Raw genomic sequence first — 27,012 nt, 5'->3', positions numbered from 1 at the left:
ACAGCCCCAAGTCCTAGACACCTACACACACCACATCCTATAACCTCATCCCCTATGAACCCACCCTTCACAGCCCCAAGTCCTAGACACACACCTACACACACCTACACACACCACATCCTATAACCTCATCCCCTATGAACCCACCCGCCACAGCCCCAAGTCCTAGACACACACCTACACACACCACATCCTATAACCTCATCCCCTATGAACCCACCCGCCACAGCCCCAAGTCCTAGACACCTACACACACCACATCCTATAACCTCATCCCCTATGAACCCACCCGCCACAGCCCCAAGTCCTAGACACCTACACACACCACATCCTATAACCTCATCCCCTATGAACCCACCCGCCACAGCCCCAAGTCCTAGACACACACCTACACACACCACATCCTATAACCTCATCCCCTATGAACCCACCCGCCACAGCCCCAAGTCCTAGACACACACCTACACACACCACATCCTATAACCTCATCCCCTATGAACCCACCCTTCACAGCCCCAAGTCCTAGACACCTACACACACCACATCCTATAACCTCATCCCCTATGAACCCACCCACCACAGCCCCAAGTCCTAGACACCTACACACACCACATCCTATAACCTCATCCCCTATGAACCCAGCCGCCACAGCCCCAAGTCCTAGACACCTACACACACCACATGCTATAACCTCATCCCCTATGAACCCACCCGCCACAGCCCCAAGTCCTAGACACACACACACACACCTACACACACACACACACACACACACACACAATAAAGCCCCACACTCTCACTCTGGAGTGTGTATGGACCAAGCCTGCCAGCCACTCTCCTCTGTTCTCACACACCACACACACACACACACACTGAAAGGCAAAAACGTACCCTTGGACCATGCGTGTACCTAAAGAGAACCAGAGCGCCCTCCCTCCCTGGAGCGATGCCACGCATCCCTCTTCCTCTCGCCCCCAATGGACCAGCATTCCACACAGCCGACCTCACGCACACACACGCGCGCACACACCAGCTGAACCCGGCAGAGCAGCAAACGCCAGTCCCGAGTAGGAGAGGGATGACTAGGTCACCTGTCCCCACCTCTTCCTCCTCTTCTTTCCACCCCCCCTCTGTCCCTCAATTCCCCCCAGCCTCGTCTTGAGACTGGACCCGAGCCACACGCACCTGCCGGGCCGCTCTCCATGGGATTGGCTGGCTGTAGTGGAGGGGCGGGGACCTAAAGCAGGTGGTGAGTATCTGGACCAATGGCACCGCTTGGAGAGAGGGGCCGGACCAATAACGTTCCTCTCCTGTGAGCTCATGAAGAGGGGAAAGGAGAGACTGAGTGGAGGGGAGAGAAGTGGAAAGATGGTGGGAGGAGGACAAGGAAGCAGAGACACCTGCCGGGATAAACCTGAGAGAATGGCAGTGAACTGCTCGTGTGTAAGTGTGTGTGTGTGTAAGTGTGTGTGTGTGTGTGTGTCCAAAGATGGGGCCATAGAGGTTGGCAGCAGGTTTCATTCCTTCCACAGAGAACGACGAAGGAGAGAAAGATGACGGCTTTGACTTTTTGAAGAGACTTTGACCCTCCGTCTCCTCCATCCCTCCGTCAGTGAAATGCATAAAGTGCCAATGTCAATATTTGCTTGAGTCACCTGAGCATCCAGGAGGACCCGTTTTGAAAGCAGGCGTCCCCGTCCCCCCCGGATACAGAACTCTCTGGCACGGAACTCTTGTTGCCGTGGACAAACCTCTCCGATGCGGCTCGTGCACGGATCTTGGTAACGGTTTTGACTTTGGGGGGGGGGGGGGGGCTTTCATTCACCTGGCAGCAGTATGCGTACCTCAGAGCGGGGACAGTATGCGTACCTCAGAGCGGGGACTGTATGTGAGTTTTGAACCCCAGCAGGGCCGGAGACTTTGCTGTGTGAGAAGTTGTAATTGTGTCAGGGCCCTAATGTGTACGCCGCAGCTTTCCAGATGTAGATCACACACACACACACACACACACAGGATTGGCCATATAAGTAGGTCAGTGTAGAGAGAGAGAGAGAGGTGGTAGGTGACGCAGGGTGTTTTAACGCTTGGATCACACGGCGACCGGAACACGAATCTGTTAGTCCCCTTCAGTCTGGTTTGAACCTATAGATTTATTTCTGAACGTGACCCAGAATGGTAGGCCCACAATCCTCTCTGGCTTTATATATGAGGAGAACCAGCTTGTGCTGCTGTGGCTGCAGCCGTGCTGTGGCCGTTTAACCGAGGGACATGAAAGCGCAGCTGGTTGTTGAAAAGAGAGGAGAAAGGATTTGTTCACTCAATTTTAATTTCAGGGTTTTTCGGAGGGTGCCCCCCCCCCTCCCCCTCCATGCAGTAGAAGGGTCTTCGTCTGTGATATATATCCGTGCGTTTCCACAGCTGTGACCTGCATGTGTGGCTGGGGGGGTAGAGGAGGGTTTATGTGTTGGGGGAGGGGGTGTTGATATTCGAAGAGGCCTACACAGGAAGTGATGTCGTTTTAGAGAGACCTCATCAGGGTGTCCTTTTTCTTCTTCTTGTTAAACCAAAACGAATGGGGTTCTGTCTGACCTTTTTAACCTAATGTGTTACTCCATGTTCAATGTGCCAAATACCTGTCGCTGATTGATTCTGATTGGCTGACTGTTCTGGACCAATGAGAATCCTCCTATCTGAACAGGCCCCTGCGGGGACGGACCCCTCACGGCGCCAGCCTCTGGCCACACACACACACATACTCTCTCTCAACCGTTTGAATCTGAGGAGTGGGTCTTTTTTAAAGGGTACAAAACTGTGACCGAACTGGGGATGTGGAATAGAAGAGTGTGTGTGTGTGTGTGTGTGTGTGTGTGTGTGTGTGTGTGTGTGTGTGTGTGTGTGTCAGCATGGAGTGAATCTGCCTTTCAGCACCTCCACTTGTCACACACACACACACAGGGCTTGGTTGTAATGGGTCTGTTCAGTGTGTGTGCGTTGTGTGTACAAGCATGAGTGTGTGTGTGCTGCATTTCAATCGCTTGTCAGTGTTTTATTTAGTGTAGATGTTCTTGTCAAACATCTGCACACACAAGCTTGACAACAAAACAAGACAATGAAAAGGGTTGGCATATAGGAAGAGAAAAACTAACAAAAAATTGAAGTATATATATATATATATATATATATGAATGAATATATGTGTGTATATTAAATGACAAATGCTCTAGGTTTATTTAAGAAGATTTCACGATGTAGAGAAGCTCTTCGGATGAGGATGCTCTGTGTGAGCGTTGGGGTTTTGAAGTGTGTAAATCTGTTTGTGGTGAACACTTTGGATCTTTGCACATAAGGACTTTAGCTATCGTACCTGCAAATTGCCAGATTATTTTTGTTTGAATACCCGGACTCTTGCTCTTTTCATATTTATTGCGTGTTTTGTTTTTTGGAGGGGGGGGGGGGTAGCAGCCTCTGTCTACGAGCTCGCGCTGTAGAATACGGTTTTACACACCGCCAGACAAATGATTTGACACGTGCCACAAACAAAACGCAAATACTACTGGCGTTGGGTTACCATTACAGTCATGACGATGATGATTACTGTCATTGGTAATACTATTAAAGGATTACTGTCATTCCATTTTGTTTGAATGAATTTTGTCATGTTGTTTTTAAGACCGCTAGGAGCATTATGTGTTGGACTGCTTATATAAAACAGTTCAGAAATAAATACATTGTTTTCTTTTGTCCGTGTTGCTTTGTGTGACGTGTGGTTTGTTGACCTGTTTGGGACACTACTTTAGTGCACTACATAGTGTGTCGTGATATCAAAAGGAAGGTATGAATGTCAATGAGTTCTCATGTTCACATGGGGGTAATGTTTGTTCTTTAGAAATACGGTGGTTAACAGCAGCCAACCGTCGAGTGACAGTTTCTCCCCATATCATCCAGCTAATTAAATACGTTTGGATAAACGATCTTACTCCACGTTTTCAGTTTAATCGGTGAAATGGAGGCTTCTTGGGATAGGTCCGGGGTCCCAGCCCTCTTTCCTACCCCTTCCCCCTCCTCTCAACTTCCCCTAGCTCTTCTCCCTTCCTCATATTTTCTCACCCCCTTTCCCTCCCCTACTTTTCTCCCTCACCCTTTTGGTACCCCCCCCCCCCCATCTCCCTTTTTCCGTGAGGCTTCTCCCCCTCTCAGCTGCAGCTGTCAGGTTGGAGCGACAGCCGACTAACCCTCAAGACGGAGATACAAGGCTTTTCCGCGCTGTTGCTCTGGACTGGGCTTTTGAGCTCTTGTGTGCGTTTTCACTCTTCCAATATCAACAATAATCCATCACTCGTAGGTCCATATCCCAGTAGACTACCAGAACATTCCAGTTTTCCCCTCTCTCGCCTCTGTTTTTGTATGCTAGTCATCTGTTGGTTTGTTTTGGCCTAGGGTCTTAGCCTGAGGCAAATTAAAGACACAGGGTGAATGTTAGATTGCTACAACATTTTCTTACCCTTATTGCTTCCCCCCCAGCTGTAATTTTCTATCCCGTCTAATTTACCCTGTTTTCCTAACAGGGTAGTATCCCATACGTTCCCCCGTCCCACTATATTTATGGCGCTATATTTTGGCAAGCAAGCTGCCTCGAGTGAGAGAGATGACGTCTGTCACTCTTATTTCTGACTGCTTTGTTGGGTGCCCGGCCCGGCTCGTGTGTGTTTGACGGTGGGACAGTGAGCCTCTCACTTTGGCCCCCGCGGGATTGGGATTATAAACCAGTACATTTGGAGTTCCTGCGTTGATTTAAAAGCCGTCATAAAGGTAAGCGAGTTATGCGTTTTAGTTTGTATTTCTGTGACATGCCAGAGAATAGTTTGTGAGAAGCGAGTTTGTTCTCATAACTTTATTTATAAATCCCAGAGTGGACTGAGGGACAGGTGGGGGGGGGGGGGGGAAAAGGATAAGAGGGGGAAGAGAAAGGAGAGGGCCTGGGTTACAGTAGCTGCCCTAGTGTGACTTTGCCACTACATAGACTGGATAAGGTCATGGCCAATTCTGACCGGGTTGTAGCTACTGTAATGACACAGTTGTGTTGATTAGGTGGGTCACAAGAAAAACTGGGATTGTTTCAGGCGGGAGACAAACGCTTGGAAACCACTGGAGTTGAGCCCCTGTTCCGGCGAACATGCCGTTGACACTGTGTCATGTCGCCACGGTTACATCTGGCACTGTTCAGCTGTTGCTTACATATCGCCAAGGAACGTGTTATGGTGAATCAACTGGCAAACACTGAAGTATAAATCTCTTTTAAGATGGTTGTCTGTCCTGCTAACCTACATCGCTCTCAGAGATGGATAGGCTGCGTTGGCGTGATGTTGCCTCGAGACTGTCCACAACAGGGTATGTCTTCATGTGTGTCCATCCCTAGACCCAATACTTGCATAAAACCAGGCACCACTTTTCTCCTTCCTAACCGGCACCACCTGAGCTGCCCTTCAACCAACAGGTTCTCTACAGGTCTCTGTCTGTCTATGCCCGCTGGTGCTGCAGGTAGCGTGTGTGTCTGTAAGGTCCTGAGGGCCACAGGCCAGAGGTGTGTGTGTCTGCAAGGTCCTGAGGGCCAGGGGCCTAGAGGTGTGTGTGTGTCTGCAAGGTCCTGAGGGCCAGGGGCCTAGAGGTGTGTGTGTGTCTGCAAGGTCCTGAGGGCCAGGGGCCCAGAGGTGTGTATGTGAGGTCCAGGGGCCCAGAGATGTGTGTCTGTGAGGGACACAGGCCAGGAGCCCAGAGGTGTGTGTCTGAGAAGCCCAATGGAATGGACAGCTGAGTCGGGCTGAAACTGGAGAGGAGAGGACACGAGTGCTGTACACGAGACCCAGGTTGGGAGTGTGCTGGGTGGGAGAAGAAACAGTCGTTTGTGAGAGGTTGTGCAGATATTCAAGTGTGTGTGTGTGCATATGACTTCACTAGAAGGACTAATATTTCCGAGAGACAGCTGGTGTGTGTATGGTTAGGGGTGTAGAGTGATCTGTCATGGTATTCCACCACCGTCAGGTGTTTCATAATGTGTTGTCAACTTCACAGCGGTTACTATGTCACCAGAAAGGTATTGGGGGGAAAAAAACATTAACATTTTATCTTTCAATGCACCCTCTCTCTCGCTCTCTGAATCCTCTCTCTCCATCCCTCTCTCTTTTCTTCTCTCTCTCATTACCGATCTCTTTCTCGCGATCCTATTTCTTTCTCTCATTTCTGTTTCTTTCCATCCTCAGGTTGTATCACCGTTTCTGCGGTGTCCCGCCCCCCCCCCCCCCCCCACTCTGACATTACATCTGGCTGCCCTCTGACTGTTTGGCCCCTCCCCCAGCAGCCGTTGTCATGGCGCTGTCCTCACCCTTAAAGCTCTGGGAGCAGAAGGGAGGTGCAGAGATGATGTGGCACGAGGCATTACTGTTCTGGAATGGTCCTCACTCTGTGTGTTCTAGAATGGTCTGGAATGGTCCTCACTCTGTGTGTTCTAGAATGGTCCTCACTCTGTGTGTTCTGGAATGGTCCTCTATGTGTTCTAGAGTCCTGTGTGTTCTAATGAGTCTTCATGTTGTGTGTATTCTAGAACGATCAGCCCGTGTGTGTTTTGGACACATCATTCTTTGTGTCGTCTACTGTATGTCCCACACTGCTTTGAATGGTCCCGTCTGCAAACACATCCACTCCTGTGCCTGCACACAGTAACCAGAGCACCACGCGCTCCTCTCTCCATCACCCCATCTCTTTTTTTCAGTTCCTATATTCTAGTACTGTGTGTATTATCATTCAAATGGATGAGTAACCTGTTTCGACCACCCCTGAGCAGAGGACGGGAGTGGTCCTATTGTCCTTCCTGTCCTCTTCGTCTCCACAGTAACAGCAGGTCGAATCTAAACTGACCATACCACCTCTGTTATTAATGAATCAGGAGTAAACCTGTCATAGACTAGTTCAGGACTTATTACATACAGTTGAAATGATGTGTCAGTAATTCACCGCGGTATTTCACACCTGTTTAGTGGACAAGAGGAAACTGTGAGGAGGATATTTGCTCTTCCACGTGTGTGGATGCGTGTGAGTCTGAGCTAAACTGCTGTCACAGTGTATATAGCCGCTGAACCTGTTCTGTAGACTGTATTGGGCCTTTTTCTAACAGTAAATCTGAGTCTGGTTTGTGGCCCAGTTCCAAATACATGCTGTGAAAACTAGGGCTGTCAGAGTTAATCCGTTAACTCGTTAACATCTTTGTGGATTTTATTTTATTAATCGCGGTGTCTGAAAGTGTTTAAAATGCACTTGAAAACATCCCAAATTCTATACAGCTAAAAGAACGACAGTGATGCTTTTTGTATGAAAAATCTTAAATCACAGCTCAAGTTGAACAAATTCGGAGCTTGCATTTAATCACAGCAAATCCTGCAATTAACTCAATTGCATTTTTTTCACCTCTAGTGAAAATACAGTCAGTCAGTCGACGATAGAAAGTCAGCCAATGGTCAAGTAAAGGCAGCACGTTGCCTTGTGTTTTTATGTACTGTGATGGCGTCCATCTTGTTTCTTTCCAGCACAGTAAACTGAGTGACAGCCTGGCGCAGCAATTTCTCCTCCCGGATCAGACTCCACCAATCCTAGAGGCCGAGATGGCCCTGCGAAACGAGCAGTTGGTCAACGGAGAGCGAGGCCGCCACTCCAACCAATCAGATCTCAAGCCTCCACGCCCTGGCGAGTCCTCTCGCCCAAACTCAAGAGCCCACCCCTGGGGGAGACAGCCAAACAGGAAGCGGCCACAGAAACAGGAAATCAGAGCAGCTGAAGCAGAAACAGGAAATTACAACAGAGCAACCGAAGCAGAAACAGGAAATGAAAACTGAGCTGTTGAAGCAGGGGCAGGAAGTGAAGTCAGGGAAAGAAAAGGTGACAAATGATGTCAAGATGCCAAAAATGGAAGTAAAGAAAGATGAGCAGAAAGAAGGGGAGAAGAAGAAAGAGGGAGTGATAGAGGGACAACAGACATCACAGAACAGGAGAGGTATCATGTCACGTGGTCACGTCCTAAGACATGTACGTACCGTATGTGTGCTGTGCAAACCTGCTGCACTGGGGCATCGCAAAGGCACTCGGTTTATCTGGCATGAGAACACACACACTGCATGCTGTAGAATACACACAGTGGAACAGTCACCTTCTAAAGAACACACACACTGCATGCTGTAGAATACACACAGTGGAACATTCACCTTCTAAAGAACACACACACTGCATGCTGTAGAATACACACAGTGGAACAGTCACCTTCTAAAGAACACACACACTGCATGCTGTAGAATACACACAGTGGAACATTCACCTTCTAAAGAACACACACACTGCATGCTGTAGAATACACACAGTGGAACATTCACCTTCTAAAGAACACACACACTGCATGCTGTAGAATACACACAGTGGAACAGTCACCTTCTAAAGAACACACACACTGCATGCTGTAGAATACACACAGTGGAACAGTCACCTTCTAAAGAACACACACACTGCATGCTGTAGAATACACACAGTGGAACAGTCACCTTCTAAAGAACACACACACTGCATGCTGTAGAATACACACAGTGGAACAGTCACCTTCTAAAGAAAGAACACACACACTGCATGCTGTAGAATACACACAGTGGAACAGTCACCTTCTAAAGAACACACACACTGCATGCTGTAGAATACACACAGTGGAACATTCACCTTCTAAAGAACACACACACTGCATGCTGTAGAATACACACAGTGGAACAGTCACCTTCTAAAGAACACACACACTGCATGCTGTAGAATACACACAGTGGAACATTCACCTTCTAAAGAACACACACACTGCATGCTGTAGAATACACACAGTGGAACAGTCACCTTCTAAAGAACACACACACTGCATGCTGTAGAATACTCACAGTGGAACATTCACCTTCTAAAGAACACACACTGCATGCTGTAGAATACACACAGTGGAACAGTCACCTTCTAAAGAACACACACACTGCATGCTGTAGAATACACACAGTGGAACATTCACCTTCTAAAGAACACACACAGTGGAACATTCACCTTCTAAAGAACACACACACTGCATGCTGTAGAATACACACAGTGGAACAGTCACCTTCTAAAGAACACACACACTGCATGCTGTAGAATACACACAGTGGAACATTCACCTTCTAAAGAACACACACTGCATGCTGTAGAATACACACAGTGGAACATACACCTTCTAAAGAACACACACACTGCATGCTGTAGAATACACACAGTGGAACAGTCACCTTCTAAAGAACACACACACTGCATGCTGTAGAATACACACAGTGGAACATTCACCTTCTAAAGAACACACACAGTGGAACATTCACCTTCTAAAGAACACACACACTGCATGCTGTAGAATACACACAGTGGAACAGTCACCTTCTAAAGAACACACACACTGCATGCTGTAGAATACACACAGTGGAACATTCACCTTCTAAAGAACACACACTGCATGCTGTAGAATACACACAGTGGAACATACACCTTCTAAAGAACACACACTGCATGCTGTAGAATACACAATTTTGAGTTTCTCTTTTCTCCCCCTGCCTCCTTCTCTTTCTTTTTCTCACGCTTTCTTTCTTTCGCTAAATCTCTTCTCTTTTTCTTCTCTTTCCTCTCTTTCTTCTCTCTCTCTTCTTTTCTCTTTCTTTTCTCTCTTTCTTCTCATCTCTCTCTTCTTTCTCTCTTTCTTCTCTCCCTCTCTTTCTTCTCTTTTCTCGCTCTTCTCTCTTTTTTCTCTCTCTCTCTTCTCTCAATCCAATTAAATTCAATTTGCTTTTTTGGCATGACGTAACAATGTACATATTGCCAAAGCTTATTTTGGATATTTACAATATAAAAATAAAAATGAGAATCAAAATTGTCAAAAGGACAACAGTAACAACAATAAGTGTTAAAATAACCATACATTCAACAATAACAATAAGCATACAGTAGAGGACATGTGCAGGTTGATTGGTCTGTCAGACACTGTCCCTCAACTTCTGGCAGGCAGCAATGTAGTGCGCTGCCAACCCACAGCTCTCTGCCTCCTCCCCCAACAGGACGGGTAGCCTACTCTCATCAGAGGGGTCTTTGAAACCTTGAATAAGGGTTTCAAATTTGGGGAAATGACACTAATTGTTTTATATTTTTGACATTTTGTCAGGAAATGCAGCTCCGTCTCAGGTTTTGCTGTTGTGCAGTGGTTGCACAGCCTTTCCTATACAGGGAGCCAGGTTTTCCTGTGTCTACCCTTCTCAATGGCAAGGCTGTGCTCGCTGAGCCTGTACTTTTTCAAGGTTTTGATCAATAACCATGGTAAAATATTTAGCCACGGTGTACTGTCGATTTAGGGCCAGATAGCACTGCATTTTGCTTTGTGCTTGTGCTTGTGTTTCCCAGTAAGCAATGTAGTTTTGTTTTGACTGTGTTGTAATTTGGTTTATTCTGATTTGATTGGATGTTCTGGTCCTGAGGCTTCAGTGTGTTAGTAGAACAGGTTTGTGAACAGGTTTTGAGAAACAGGTTTCTCTCTTTCTCTGTCTCTCTCTCGCTCTCTGGCTCTCTCTCTCTCTGGCTCTCCGGCTTTCTTTCTCTCTCTCTCTCTCTCCTCTCTGCCAGGTGAGGGATGTGTGGTCCACAAGGAGGGCTTTCGCCTGGGTAAGTGGTGGTATTGTCGTGTGGTTCCCTGTATGTATTGTGTGGGATTGGTCGGCGTGTTAATGGCACCCGGCTTCAGCACTACTTTTCCGACCCTTCGTACTGCGGGAGCCAGAACACACGTGGCTTCAGCACCACTTTTCCAACCCTTCGTACTGCGGGAGCCAGAACACACGTGGCTTCAGCACTACTTTTCCGACCCTTCGTACTGCGGGAGCCAGAACACACGTGGCTTCAGCACTACTTTTCCGACCCTTCGTACTGCGGGAGCCAGAACACACGTGGCTTCAGCACTACTTTTCCGACCCTTCGTACTGCGGGAGTCAGAACACACGTGGCTTCAGCACTACTTTTCCAACCCTTCGTACTGCGGGAGCCAGAACACACGTGGCTTCAGCACTACTTTTCCGACCCTTCGTACTGCGGGAGCCAGAACACACGTGGCTTCAGCACTACTTTTCCGACCCTTCGTACTGCGGGAGTCAGAACACACGTGGCTTCAGCACTACTTTTCCAACCCTTCGTACTGAGGGAGCCAGAACACACGTGGCTTCAGCACTACTTTTCCGACCCTTCGTACTGCGGGAGCCAGAACACACCCGGCTGCAGCACTACTTTTCCGACCCTTCGTACTGCGGGAGCCAGAACACACCCGGCTGCAGCACTACTTTTCCGACCCTTCGTACTGCGGGAGCCAGAACACACGTGGCTTCAGCACTACTTTTCCGACCCTTCGTACTGCGGGAGCCAGAACACACCCGGCTGCAGCACTACTTTTCCGACCCTTTGTACTGCGGGAGCCAGAACACATGTGGCTGAAGCGGCGGGTGGGAAACTCTCCACGGGCTTCGATTCACTGATTCTCTGGTGACTTTGTTTTGTACAGCGTCACTCCAGACCACTTCGATGACGGCAGTCTCAGTCTATATAGTATGTAGCGAACGACAGAGCAGTGGAAGAATTTAGTGTGAGTCATTAGGCTAGAGCGGTGGTTCCCAAACTTTTTATAGTCCCGTGCCCCTTCAAACATTCAACCTCCAGCTGTACCCCCTCTAGCACCAGGGTCGGCGCACTCTCAAATGTTGTTTTTTTGTCGTCATTGTAAGCCTGCCACACACACACACTATACGATACATTTATTAAACATAAAAATAAGTGTGAGTTTTTGTCACAACCCGGCTCGTGGGAAGTGACAAAGAGCTCTTATAGGACCAGGGCACAAATAATAATTCAATAATAATCTATCATTTTGCTCTTTATTTATCCATTTGACATATAAAACCTTATTTGTTCATCTATAATGATGAATAACTCACCACAGGTTGACGAGAAGGGTGCGCCTGAAAGGATGCACATAACAAGGCAATGTTGGGTTATATTGGAGAGAGTCTCAGTCTTAAATCATTTTCCACCCACAGCCTGTGCCAGTATTTAGTTTTCATGCTAGTGAGGGCCGAGAATCCACTCTCACATAGGTACTTGGTTGCAAAGGGCATCAGTGTCTTAAAAGCGCGATTTGCCAAGACAAGAAACTGAGCGCAGCCCAATCCAGAAATCTGGCACTGGCTTCTGATTTTAATTTAATTTAATTCTTCAGATATGGGTAAGTGGACTGGAGGCAGGGCATAAAAGGGATAACAAATCCAGTTTCGGGAAAGTACCTGCGTAATTGCGCACCCAGCTCACTCAGGTGCTTCGCTATATCACATTTGACATTGTCCGTAAGCTTGAGTTCATTTGCACACAAACAATCAGAAAACGATGGAAAGACCTGTTGTCCTTGTTAATACAGACAGAAAAGAGCTTCAACTTCTTAGTCATAGCCTCAAATTCATCCCACACATTGAATATAGTTGCAGAGAGTCCCTGTAATCCTAGATTCAGATCATTCAGGCAAGAAAAAGCATCACCCAGACAGGCCAGTCGTGTGAGAAACTCGTCATCATGCAAGGGGTCAGACAAGTGAAAATCATGGTCATTCCCTTGGCAGCAAGAGCCTCTCGGTGGACGCTGCAGTGTAACAAAGTGGCGTCGGGAGCAACTGCTTGCGTTACCATTCCACTATGTCTCCCTGTCATGGCTTTTGCACCATCAGTAAGGATACCAACACATCTTGACCATCAAAGTCCATTTGATTTCACAAAGCTGTCCAGTACTTTAAAAAATATACTCTCCTGTTGTCCTGGTTTCCAGGGGTTTGCAGAAGAGGATGTCTTCCTTAATTGACCCCCATAAACGGAACGGACGTATACCAGGAGCTGTGCCAGGCCCGCCACGTCTGTTGACTCCTCCAGCTGTAGCGCATATAATTGACTGGCTTGGATGCGAAGCAGTAATTGTTTCAAAACATCTTCTGCCATGTCACTGATGCATCGTGGAACAGTGTTGTTTGATGAAGGCATTGTCTGTATAGTTTTTTGGGCCTTTTCCCCCAGCATTGTCCCAGCCATATCAGTGGCAGCAGGAAGAATTAAGTCCTCTACTATAGTATGGGGATTGCCTGTCCTAGCCACTCGGTAGCTCACCATATAAGACGTTTCTAGACCCTTTTTATTAATGGTATCTGTTGCTTTTATACATGTCTTACTACTCGAAATTCATCTTTATTCTCGCTCAGAAAACTCCTGTGGCTTATTTTTCAAATTGTCATGTTTAATTTCTAAATGTCTGCCCAAGAGTAAAGGTTTCCCGTGAGAGAGTAATGGTTAATGTGATTGGATGTTAATTATGTGTCTAGGCTCCCTGTATTTGACATTGTGTTGTTATTTCACTGAACACTATATGTTTCTTTTATTTTTGCCAGTGAAACAAGGCTACTCAGGCGGGGGGGAAACTCACCCAAATGTATAGCCCCGTTGGAAAATATAAATGTACTGTTTGAAAATGTTTTTTTATTTTTTATATATATATTTTTTAATGTGAATCACATTTTTATTTGGCTTACCCCCAATACCCCAGTTTGAGAATACCCGGACTAGGTCATCTAGCCAGCATTAATCCTTTTAGATTTTCATATACTCACACGCACATCCCATGAGCCCTAGCACACACACACACACACACACACACACACACACACACACACACACACACACACACATACCATGCTTCTACATCTGCATTACTTACTGTTTGGAGTTTTATGCTGGGTCCCTGTATAGCACTTTGTGACATCGGCTGATGTTAAAAGGGCTTTATAAATACATTTGATTGACACACACACACACACACACACAGGGTCAGAGATTAGGGATGCATATCAGAGTTTAATCCCCTGAGACATAAACCCTGGTAATCTCTGTTTAGTTGTGCTGTGAGAATAATACTGAGAATACAGACTAGAATCACAACCAGGAAATCTCCTCTATGACTGAAATTTTCTCCACAAAAACAACGATAAATCATGTTGGGACAAATATACAGTGCTTAATTAACTATAGAAGAATGTCTCCCTGTTAATGATTAACATCAAACACATCTTGTGGTGCCTCTAAAGCTGGAATCCTTAATTGAAACAATAACAAAGTGGCCACCCCGCCTGTGTTTTGATAAAGCTTATGGATGGGCCTGGAGAAATGGAACCACTCCCAAATTAAAAGCAAGGACTGACAATCCATAGTATCAAAATTATAGTGTTAACCACGTTTTGAATTTGCATTTGTTAAGGATCTCCATTAGTCCAGGGGCCCAGCGAAATTAAGGCAGTTAAACATATATTTTTTAAACATTACAATACAGCTTTCACAACATATTGAATGTGTGCCCTCAGGCCCCTACTCTACTACCACATACAGGGCATTCGGGAAGTATTCAGACCCCTTGACTTTTTTCACATTTTGTTACATTACATTATTCTAAAATGGATCATGAAAAAACAAAAGCAGATAATACATTTTTTAAAACTGAAATATCACATTTACATAAGTATTCAGACCATTGCTCAGTACTTTGTTGAAGCACCTTTGGCAGCGATTACAGCCTCGAGTCTTGGGTATGACGCGACAAGCTTGGCACACCTGTATTTCTCCCATTCTTCTCTGCAGATCCTCTTAAGTTCTGTCAGGTTGGATGGGGAGCGTCGCTGCACGGCTATTTTCAGGTCTCTCCAGCTCTGGCTGGGCCACTCAAGGACATTCAGAGACTTGTCCCAAAGCCACTCATGCGTTGTCTTGGCTGTGTGCTTAGGGTCATTGTCCTGTTTGAAGAGAAACCGTGGCCCCAGTCTGTGGTCCTGATATCTCTGGAGCAGGTTTTCATGAAGGATGTGTCTGTACTTTGCACTGCTCATCTTTCCCTCGATCCTGACTAGTCTCCCAGTCCCTGCCGCTGAAAAACATCCCCACAGCGTGAGGTTGCCACCACCATGCTTCACCATAAGGATGGTGCCAGGTTTCCTCCAGATGTGACTCTTGGCATTCAGGCCAAAGAGTTCAAACCTCGCTTCATCAGAGCAGAGAGTGCCTTTTGGCAAACTCCAAGCGGGCTGCCATGTGCCTTTTTACTAAGGAGTGGCTTCCGTCTGGCTACTCTACCATAAAGGCCTGATTGGTGGAGTGCTGCAGAGATGATTTTTCTTCTGGTAGGTTCCCATCTCCACAGAAGAACTTTGGAGCTCTGTCAGAGTGACCATTGGGTTCTTGGTCACCTCCCTGACCAAGGCCCTTCTCCCCCATTTTCTCAGTTTGGCTGGGCGGCCAGCTCTAGGAAGAGTCTGGTTGGTTCCAATATTCTTCTATTTAAGAATCTTGGAGGCCACTTTGTTCTTGGAAACCTCCAAAGCTGCAGAAATGGACTTCCCCAGATCTGTGCCTCGATACAATCCTGTCTCAGAGCCGTCTCCAAGCTGTGTGCTAGTAGATTAAACAGGCAGCTCGGAGGATTCAGCATGTCAACACTTCTCACAAATACAAGTGGTGAAGAAGTCAATCTCTCCTCTAGTTTGAGCCAGGACATGTATGCATATTATTAATGTTATCTCTTTTTGTACATTTAAGGGCCAGCTGTGCTGCCCTGTTCTGGGAAAATTTAAATTTTTCTAAGTCCCCCTTTGTGGCACCTGACCACATGACTGGACTGTTGTCCAGGTGTGACAAAAGCAGGGCCTGCCTTGTTGATAGTGTTTTAAGAAAGCAGAGCAGCGCTTTATTATGGACAAACCTCTCCCCATCTTAACTACTGTTGCATCAATATGCGTTGACATTTTCAATGTACATTTTAGTAGACGCTTTTATCAAGAGCAACTTCGTGCATACATTTTCATACTGGTCCCCCGTGAGAATCGAACCCACAACCCTGGCGTTGCAAGCGCCATGCTCTACCAACTGAGCCACACCATGTCTGTTTACAATCCAGGGTTACTCCAGTAGTTTAGTCTACTCAACTAGCTCAATTTCCTCATTTATTTATTACAAGATTTACTAGAGGTTTAGGTTTTAGTGAATGATTTGCCCCAAATACAATGCTTTTAGTTTGAAATATGTAGGACTAATTTATGTCTTGCCACCCATTCTGAAACTGACTGCAACTCTTAAGTGTTGCAGTGATATCACCTGCTGTGGTAGCTGACGTACATAGTGATGAGTCATGAGCATACGTAGACACACTGGCTTTACTCAGAGCCAGTGGTAGGTCATTAGTAAAGATTTTTTTTAAGTAAGGGGCCTAGACAGCTGCCCTGTGGAATGCCTGACTCTACCTGGATTATGTTGGAGAGGTTTCCATTAAAGAACAACCTCTGTGTTCTGTTAGACAGGTAACTGTCTATCCACAATATAGCAGCCATAACACACGTGTTTTTCCAGCAGCAGATTATGATCGATAATGTCTAAAGCTGTCCAGAAATCTAATAAAACCTTCCCCACAATCTTTTTATTATTAATTTCTCTGAGCCAAACAGTCATTTGTGTAAGTGCCATACATGTTGAATGCCCTTCTTGATGTTCATTTGTTTACTGTGAAATAGCGCTGTATGCGTTAAAACACGTGGGTTTTTTTCAAACGTTTACTAGGCTATACCGTGTTTCCTTTTTTACAAACAATGGAGTAAAATATTACTATATTTGGGGTTTTGATGGGTTATGACAGTGGATCTCAGCTCATGAGGCATTTGAAAGTTATTTTCTTCAAGAATTAATGGGCATATATTAATAATATTATTAATAATGTTTTTAATGCAAAAATGGATGTGCCAACTAAGGATTCTATCTTTAAGTGACTAATGGCTTTGATTTGATTTAATGGCTTTGTCCTGAGACTTCCAATTGGTGGGTTTATACTGAGATTGTCTGTGATTGGTGGGTAATGTGTTCCAGCCACTCTGCTGAAACCAGACAAGGGAACCCCAGATCTCCCAGCAGGCCTAGTGAGAGTCAGAATGGGGGAAGATGGAACACTGCATGATGGCTTTGTCCTGAGACTTCCAATTGGTGGGTTTATACGGGTTTATACTGAGAAGGTCTGTGATTGGTGGGTTCTGTGTTCCAGCCACTCTGCTGAAACCAGAAAAGGGAACCCCAGATCTCCCAGCAGGCCTAGTGAGTGTCCGAATTGGGGAAGACGGAACACTGCATGATGTCTCTTTCTTCTCTTTCTCTCCAGTTGAATCTGAACCTGTGTGAGGACTTGAGGGACCTGAGGGTGGAGTGCTCCACACTTTAACAAGTCGAGCTAAAGCCAGCCTGCCCCTCACACACGCTGGACCCAACCTGCTCAACTTCTGACCACCGCTGAACCAACACGGAAAGGTGAACACACATACACACACACTACAGGACCAGTTTCTGCTGAGTGATTCATTCCAGGAAACCCAGTGTCTCTACTCTCTGGTCCGTCAGTGATAGGAGCAAGGTGTTATATTGCTGTAGTTCCACGCAAACTCTGATGAGAAGGGAATGTTGTGGTCTCCTCTCACAAGACCCCTCATTCCCGTCGTGGGGACAGTGTGTGGGACGCTCCCCCTGCCCTGGCCGCTCGAGTCAGGCGTGTGTCTGTCTCCAAGGTAGGCACGCGCAGGGACCAGAGTGTGTGCGCGGTGGGACGCAGTGGCACGGGCAAGACCACCTCCTGCCAAGCTTTCACACACTCCTCAAACAGGCTGGCACGGTCCGGAGACAACATCAGTGGTGAGTGCTTTGTGCGTGCATTGCGTGCATGTTTGCGTAATGTAATATGAAATCTTTGTGTATTTATGAAGGGTGTGAGGTAATAGCACACTGTGTAGAATGTTGTCTCTCCTTGTGTGTTTCCAGTGGAGCGTACCCAGGCAGTGTTTACGATCCTGAGGTCTTTTGGGTGTGTGAGCTGTCAGCACAGAGACGCCTCATCTCGCTTCGCTGTTGGTTCTCTCCCTGGACTTCAACCACGCTGGACTGGTTTCTGCTGTACACCTACAGGAGACTGCTGGAGAACTGCTACACACACACACCTTTACACACTCACACAAACATGTAACGTAATGTGTACTGTTGTTTCAGGAGAGAGTTCCAGTAGACTTTGAAGCTCCAGAGACCAGTCCTGCTGTGGTGGTGTCCACCATTGGCCAGCCCGCTCTACAGGCCCCCCCCCCCCCACCCCCACCCCTTTCTGTACCTAACACATACACAATAACCAACTGTCTAAATAGACTACAGCTCCCAGCCTCCTCTGGGAGCACTGGCACCCAAAGCCCAAGTGTTTTCCGGGGGGGGGGTGTCTGTGTTTCTTTGCTAGTGTGTGACTTTGTGCAACAGCAGGAGTTTGGGCGAGAGTGTGTATGTCAGTGTTTTGGTCCGTTTCAGTGATCCAGAAGATATTGTGCAAGCAGTGGACACGTTGTTCTGATGTATTAGTAGTGTAGACGTTCAGTTCTGTTTTGTCTCTTCAGTGTGTCAGTGTGAGCAGCCCCTGCAGTGGGAGGTGAGCCACCTGGTGGGTTCTGACCCGGTCAGATATGACCTGACTGGATGGTTCAGCCTGGTTCAGAGCAACCCATCTGCTCTCAATGCCATCTCGCTGCTGCAGAAGTCCTCTGTGTAAGTGTTGCCCAATCTCAGATATACCTCTCCTTGGCTTATTACCATATTGTGGCAAACTCTTTCAGATCCACTAAACGGGTATTATTGATGTGTGCCTTGCAATTCTTTTTCAAATAAATGTTCGCTTCAACCTTTCCTTCTCTCTCTCTCTCTTTCCAGTTGGGTAGTGAAGACGCTGTTCGGCCCCCGTGCCTCTGTGCCCCAGTTTACACTCCCGCTGTACATCAGTCAAACTACAGGCCGTAAGTCAAACTACAGGCCGTAAGTACCCCAGTATACACTCCCGCTGTAAATCAGTCAAACTACAGGTCGTAAGTACCCTAATACACACTCCCACTGTATATCAGTCAAACTACCAGCCGTAAGTACCCCAGTATACACTCCCGCTGCATATCAGTCAAACTACAGGCCGTAAGTACCCCAGTATACACTCCCGCTGTATATCAGTCAAACTACCGGCCATAAGTACCCTAATACACACTCCCACTGTATATCAGTCAAACTACAGGCCGTAAGTACCCCAGTATACACTCCCACTGTATATCAGTCAAACTACAGGCCGTAAGTACCCCAGTATACACTCCCACTGTATATCAGTCAAACTACAGGCCGTAAATACCCCAGTATACACTCCCACTGTATATCAGTCAAACTACCGGCCGTAAGCACCCTAATACACACTCCCGCTGTATATCAGTCAAACTACAGGCCGTAAGTACCCCAGTATACACTCCCACTGTATATCAGTCAAACTACAGGCCGTAAGTCAAACCCTAATACACACTCCACTCCCACTGTATATCAGTCAAACTACAGGCCGTAAGTACCCCAGTATACACTCCCACTGTATATCAGTCAAACTACAGGCCGTAAATACCCCAGTATACACTCCCACTGTATATCAGTCAAACTACAGGCCGTAAATACCCTGTACACTCAGTCAAACTACAGGCCGTAAGTACCCCAGTATACACTCCCACTGTATATCAGTCAAACTACAGGCCGTAAGTCAAACTACAGGCCCTAATACCCCAGTATACACTCCCACTGTATATCAGTCAAACTACAGGCCGTACTCCCACACTGTATATCAGTCAAACTACAGGCCGTAAGTCAAACCAGGCCGTAATACCCCAGTATACACTCCCACTGTATATCAGTCAAACTACAGGCCGTAAATACCCCAGTATACACTCCCACTGTATATCAGTCAAACTACAGGCCGTAAATACCCCAGTATACACTCCCACTGTATATCAGTCAAACTACAGGCCGTAAATACCCCAGTATACACTCCCACTGTATATCAGTCAAACTACAGGCCGTAAATACCCCAGTATACACTCACACTGTATATCCAAACTACAGGCCGTAAGTCAGTAAATATACACTCCCACTGTATATCAGTCAAACTACAGGCCGTAAGTACCCCAGTATACACTCCCACTGTATATCAGTCAAACTACAGGCCGTAAGTCAAACTACAGGCCGTAAGTACCCTAGTATACACTCCCACTGCATATCAGTCAAACTACAGGCCGTAAGTCAAACTACAGGCCGTAAGTACCCTAATATACACTCCCACTGTGTATCAGTCAAACTACAGGCCGTAAGTACCCCAGTATACACTCCCACTGTATATCAGTCAAACTACAGGCCGTAAGTACCCCAGTATTTACTCCCACTGTATATCAGTCAAACTACAGACCGTAAGTACCCCAGTATACACTCCCACTGTATATCAGTCAAACTACAGACCGTAAGTACCCCAGTATACACTCCCACTGTATATCAGTCAAACTACAGGCCGTAAATACCCCAGTATACACTCCCACTGTATATCAGTCAAACTACAGGCCGTAAATACCCCAGTATACACTCCCACTGTATATCAGTCAAACTACAGGCCGTAAATACCCCAGTATACACTCCCACTGTATATCAGTCAAACTACAGGCCGTAAGTCAAACTACAGGCCGTAAATACCCCAGTATACACTCCCACTGTATATCAGTCAAACTACAGGCCGTAAATACCCCAGTATACACTCCCACTGTATATCAGTCAAACTACAGGCCGTAAGTCAAACTACAGGCCGTAAGTACCCTAGTATACACTCCCACTGCATATCAGTCAAACTACAGACCGTAAGTACCCCAGTATACACTCCCACTGTATATCAGTCAAACTACAGGCCGTAAGTACCCCAGTATACACTCCCACTGTATATCAGTCAAACTACAGGCCGTAAGTACCCCAGTATACACTCCCACTGTTTATCAGTCAAACTACAGACCGTAAGTACCCCAGTATTTACTCCCACTGTATATCAGTCAAACTACAGGCCGTAAGTACCCTAATACACACTCCCGCTGTATATCAGTCAAACTACAGACCGTAAGTACCCCAATTTACTCCCACATATCAGTCAAACTACAGGCCGTAAGTACCCCAGTGTATTAGTCAAACTACACTCCCACTGTATATCAGTCAAACTACAGGCCGTAAGTACCCCAGTATACACTCCCACTGTTTATCAGTCAAACTACAGGCCGTAAGTACCCCAGTATACACTCCCACTGTGTATCAGTCAAACTACAGGCCGTAAGTACCCTAGTATACACTCCCACTGTTTATCAGTCAAACTACAGGCCGTAAGTACCCCAGTATACACTCCCACTGTATATCAGTCAAACTGCAGGCCATAAGTACCCCAGTATACACTCCCACTGTATATCAGTCAAACTACAGACCGTAAGTACCCCAGTATACACTCCCACTGTATATCAGTCAAACTACAGGCCGTAAGTACCCCAGTATACACTCCCACTGTTTATCAAACTACAGTCAATACACTCCCACTGTATATCAGTCACTACAGGCCGTAAGTACCCCAGTATTTACTCCCACTGTATATCAGTCAAACTACAGGCCGTAAGTACCCTAATATCACAAACTCCCCCAGCTGTATATCAGTCAAACTACAGACCGTAAGTACCCCCACTGTATATCAGTATACACTCCCACTGTATATCAGTCAAACTACAGGCCGTAAGTACCCCAGTATACATCCCACTGTATATCAGTCAAACTACAGGCCGTAAATACTGTATATCAGTCAAACTATACACTCCCACAGTATATCAGGCCGTAAATACCCCAGTATACACTCCCACTGTATATCAGTCAAACTGCAGGCCATAAGTACCCCAGTATACACTCCCACTGTATATCAGTCAAACTACAGGCCGTAAGTACCCTAATACACACTCCCACTGTATATCAGTCAAACTACAGGCCGTAAGTACTATAACACTGTAAAACACACACATACAAAATCCCACACTTCTACTCTGTCTATCTGAGGATGTTTTTCTCCACCTCTCTCCTTCCCCCTCCATCCAGGATGCTCTGTTGAATCTGATTGGTCGAGCCAGGCCAGTGTTCATACAGTGTGTGTTTGCTAAGACAGCGGTAGCGGATGTTTTGACGTCCCTGCTCTCAGGGTCCAGCTGCACTCTGCACACATCCTCCCCGCCCTACAGCTCTACCACACAGGTTAGTATTAGCCTAGAATTAGCCCCTGTGCACAGGTTAGTGTCAGCCTAGAATTAGCCCCTGTGCACCGGTTAGTGTTAGCCTAGAATTAGCCCCTGTGCACAGGTTAGTGTTAGCCTAGAATTAGCCCCTGTGCACAGGTTAGTGTTAGCCTAGAATTAGCCCCTGTGCACAGGTTAGTGTTAGCCTAGCCTAGAATTAGCCCCTGTGCACAGGTTAGTGTTAGCCTTAGCCCCTGTGCACAGGTTAGTGTTAGCCTAGAATTAGCCCCTGTTAGCCCCTGTGCACAGGTTAGTGTTAGCCTAGAATTAGCCCCTGTGCACAGGTTAGTGTTAGCCTAGAATTAGCCCCTGTGCACCGGTTAGTGTTAGGTTAGTGCACAGGTTAGTGTTAGCCTAGAATTAGCCCCTGTGAATTAGCCCCTGTGCACAGGTTAGTGTTAGCCTAGAATTAGCCCCTGTGCACCGGTTAGTGTTAGCCTAGAATTAGCCCCCCCTGTGCACCGGTTAGTGTTAGCCTAGAATTAGCACAGGTTAGTGTTGGCCTGTTAGCACAGGTTAGTGTTACCGGTTAGTGTTAGCCTAGAATTAGCCCCTGTGCACCGGTTAGTGTTAGCCTAGAATTAGCCCCTGTGCACCGGTTAGTGTTAGCCTAGAATTAGCCCCTGTGCACAGGTTAGTGTTAGCCTAGAATTAGCCCCTGTGCACCGGTTAGTGTTAGCCTAGAATTAGCCCCTGTGCACCTGTGCACAGGTTAGTGTTAGCCTAGAATTAGCCCCTGTGCACCGGTGTGCACCCCTGTGCACAGGTTAGTGTTAGGTTAGTGTTAGCCTAGAATTAGCCCCTGTGCCCCTGTGCACCCCTGTGCACAGGTTAGTGTTAGCCTAGAATTAGCCCCTGTGCACAGGTTAGTGTTAGCCTAGAATTAGTGCCCCTGTGCACAGGTTAGTGTTAGCCTAGAATTAGCCCCTGTGCACAGGTTAGTGTTAGCCCCTGTGCACAGGTTAGTGTTGGCCTAGAATTAGCCCCTGTGCACCGGTTAGTGTTAGCCTAGAATTAGCCCCTGTGCACAGGTTAGTGTTAGCCTAGAATTAGCCCCTGTGCACAGGTTAGTGTTAGCCTAGAATTAGCCCCTGTGCACAGGTTAGTGTTAGCCTAGAATTAGCCCCTGTGCACAGGTTAGTGTTAGCCTAGAATTAGCCCCTGTGCACAGGTTAGTAGTGTTGGCCATTCTGCATAGGTTATCAAGTTGATAAAGGGAATTTTGGTGCCGACATCTTGCTCACCTGTATATCTGTGGCTCTGAAGGCTCTCTATTTCTCTCTCTCTCTTTCTCTCCCCCCTTTCTCTTTATCTCCCAGGTTATTCGGAACATGTGACTGAGTGACTTCAGGTGTCGTTTCCAGGCTCTGTCTCCTCTGGTCATGAAACGGTATGGTTCAGTCTTCATCACCCCGGATGAGAGGAAGGAAAGTGGAGGAGCTGCTGGTAGATCTGGACAGGAAGAGTATCAGGGAGGAAGGGACAGAGGGAGGGAGCTTCTGTTCTGATAGTATTGAGCTCCTTAGAGTCAGTCTCTGACACAGTGTTTCTGAAGATTAGCTAGTTACACTACATTTTTCCACTCTCTCGGTCTTTCACTTCCTCACTTTCTCTCTCCCTCCCTCTCTGTCTCTCCCTCCCTCCCTTTCTTTGTCTCCCTCCTTCTCTTTGTCTATCCCTCCCTCTCTTTGCCTCCCTCCCGTCTCTCCCTCCCTCTCCCTCCCTCCCTCTCCCTCCCTCCCCTCCCTCTCCCTCCCTCCTCTCGCTACCTACTCTCCTTGTCTCTCCCCATTCTTTCTCTCTCTCCTCTCCCCAGGTGTTCATGAAACGAGGTGTGTTAAAGTACTTGGGAGCAGCAGAGAGACAAGCTGGTCAGTGATTGGCTGGTTCAGGTACATGCTGCCTGTATGGGACACCTGGCTAGACAACAATGCTGCAAAATGAAGGCGTCTGACCTATGACCTCTAACCCCTGACTGCTAACCCAGGTGAAACATGTAATGTGTTAGGTTAGGTAGGCGCTGGTGTAACACACACACATTCAGTGACTCTGGCATGACGGTGTCACCCGATAATGTGTCTTCCTATAATTGTGGTTAGGTACAGTAGGTAGGATGCCGGTGTCTCTGTCTGTCCCCATACAGGTGCAGCAGATGGCTGTGAGGTGTTTCCAGAGTAACATCCGTACTCTGAGATGTGTGGATCTGGTGGAAACTGCTGTGTAGAGTACGCCCCCTACTGGATGTTAACATGGACGATCAGAGACTCAGAGCCAAGGAGGTAGGAATCGATTCACAGACTACTCAGTGATTCAGAGCTAAAGAGGTATTAGTTCATTCAGAGACTACTCAGTGATTCGGGGCTAAATAGGTATTAATTGATTAATGATTTAGAACCAAGGGAACTACTTGATCCGGAGTCCAAAGCCTTTTGAATCGACCCAAAGACAGTTACAAGAGCTTTGCTTTAACATTGCAGATTTGGCGATAGGAGATGTGGTAAAAATACTTTGATTCCCCAGGATGAGATCATGGCTCTGAGACGGAGAGGAACGAGCTGAGACAGACCACTGACATCCCGGAGACCAAGGTGGGAAAGTGTAAAGTTAGAGGGATGGTGTAAAGTTAGAGGGATGGTGCATTGTGTAAAATTAGAGGGATAGTGCATTGTGTAAAGTTAGAGGGATGGTGCATTGTGTAAAATTAGAGGGATAGTGCATTGTGTAAAGTTAGAGGGATGGTGCATTGTGTAAAATTAGAGGGATAGTGCATTGTGTAAAGTTTAGGGGGACAGTGCATTGTGTCAAGTTTAGGGGGACAGTACATTGTGTCAAGTTTAGGGGGACAGTACCTTGTGTCAAGTTTAGGGGGACAGTACCTTGTGTCAAGTTTAGGGGGACAGTACCTTGTGTCAAGTTTAGGGGGACAGTACCTTGTGTCAAGTTTAGAGGGATAGTGCATTGTGTAAAGTTTAGAGGGATAGTACCTTGTGTCAAGTTTAGGGGGACAATACATTGTGTCAAGTTTAGGGGGACAGTATAGTGTAAACGACGACCGTAACGTGTCAAGTTTGAGGACGGTGGGTAACATTCTGGTTGCAAGTAAAGACGCGCGTGTTCGTCCCGTAGGTGACGGCGGTGTCGTCGGAACTAAGTGGCGAGCGTTTCCGCGGTGACGCTGTCAGTCAGGCGATGGACACGGAGAGAGGAGAGAGACTACGACTCACCAGGGACAACAAGGAAATGCAGATAGGATTACAACACATGTATCTATCTCTGTATAACTCAAAAGGGCCACAGCACAATTACAATTGTGTCACATAATGCAGTGTGACCTCGGGTTCACCCAGAAGTAAAATCTCACGTCATTTCCATAGCCTGTCCACGACAGATTATACACTGTGAGGTTCTCACTCTCTCTCCCTCCCTCTCTCAGGCTCATCTGGACCAGTGTAAGGTCACCAGGGGGGCGCTGGAGAAACAGATGGAGGAGGAGAAACAGAGTTCAGAGCAGAGAGTTCCCGGACGGGGACAAGCTGAGGAACTACTATAGGTTAACTGCCTTTCATTCTGATTGAACGATAGCTCAAACTCGCACACACTGAACGGAAGATTTGACTGGACTGGATGTTAGCTGCTGATCTGGGTTATACTTCATGATGCATCGGTGAGGAGTGCAGAATAAATGCCAGAATGCGAGTTGACACAGAAAAGGCAACGCAAGAGTCGCATTGTGGCGTGTTTGTAGCAAGGTTATTATAGTTATGTAATTTTATATTTGTTTTCATTTGAAATTCAGTTTTGTTTCAGATTTGATTTCAAATCAAATTTTGTTAGTCACATGCGCCGAATACAACAGGTGTAGTAGACCTGACAGTGAAATGCTGACTTACGAGCCACTAACCAACAATGCAGTTTAAAAAATATATGGATAAGAATAAGAGACAAAAGCTACAAGTAATTAAAGAGCAGCAGTAAAATAACAATAGCGAGACTATATACAGGGGGTCACTGACACAGAATCAATCTGCGGGGGCACCGGTTAGTTGAGGTAATATGTACATGTAGGTAGAGTTATTAAAGTGACTATGCATAGATGACAACAGAGAGTAGCAGTGGTGTAAGGAGGGGGGGGTGGGGTGGCAATGTAAATAGTCTGGGTAGCCATTTGACTAGATGTTCAGGAGTCTTATGGCTTGGGGGTAGAAGCTGTTTAGAAGCCTCTTGGACCTAGACTTGGCGCTCCGGTACCGCTTGCTGTGTGGTAGCGGAGAGAACAGTCTATGACTAGGGTGGCTGGAGTCTTTGGCAATTTTTAAGGCCTTCCTCTGACACCGCCTGGTATAGAGGTCCTAAATGGCAGGAAGCTTGGCCCCAGTGACATACTGGGCTGTACGCACTACCCTCTGTAGTGCCTTGCGGTCGGAGTCCGAGCAGTTGCCATACGAGGCAGTGATGCAACCAATCAGGATGCTCTCGAAGGTGCAGCTGTACAACCTTTTGAGGATCTGAGGATCCATGCCAAATCGTTTCAGTCTCCTGAGGGGCAATAGGTTTTGTCGTGCCCTCTTCATGGATCGTGTTAGTTTGTTGGTAATGTGGACAACAAGGAACTTGGAGCTCGCAACCTGCTTCACTTCAGCCCCATCGATGAGAATGGGGGTGTG

General features: G+C 46.8%; 1 pseudogene; it reads left to right on the top strand.

Moving 5' to 3' along the window:
* The first annotated feature begins 7,581 nt into the window (after positions 1 to 7,581).
* LOC135543810 (unconventional myosin-XVIIIb-like) overlaps positions 7,582 to 27,012 on the top strand; it is a 34,018-nt pseudogene continuing 14,587 nt past the window's right edge.

Source organism: Oncorhynchus masou, chromosome 8, assembly GCF_036934945.1.
Source record: "Oncorhynchus masou masou isolate Uvic2021 chromosome 8, UVic_Omas_1.1, whole genome shotgun sequence".
NCBI classification, from domain to species: domain Eukaryota; kingdom Metazoa; phylum Chordata; class Actinopteri; order Salmoniformes; family Salmonidae; genus Oncorhynchus; species Oncorhynchus masou.
This window is presented reverse-complemented; position numbering and strand designations above follow the sequence as displayed.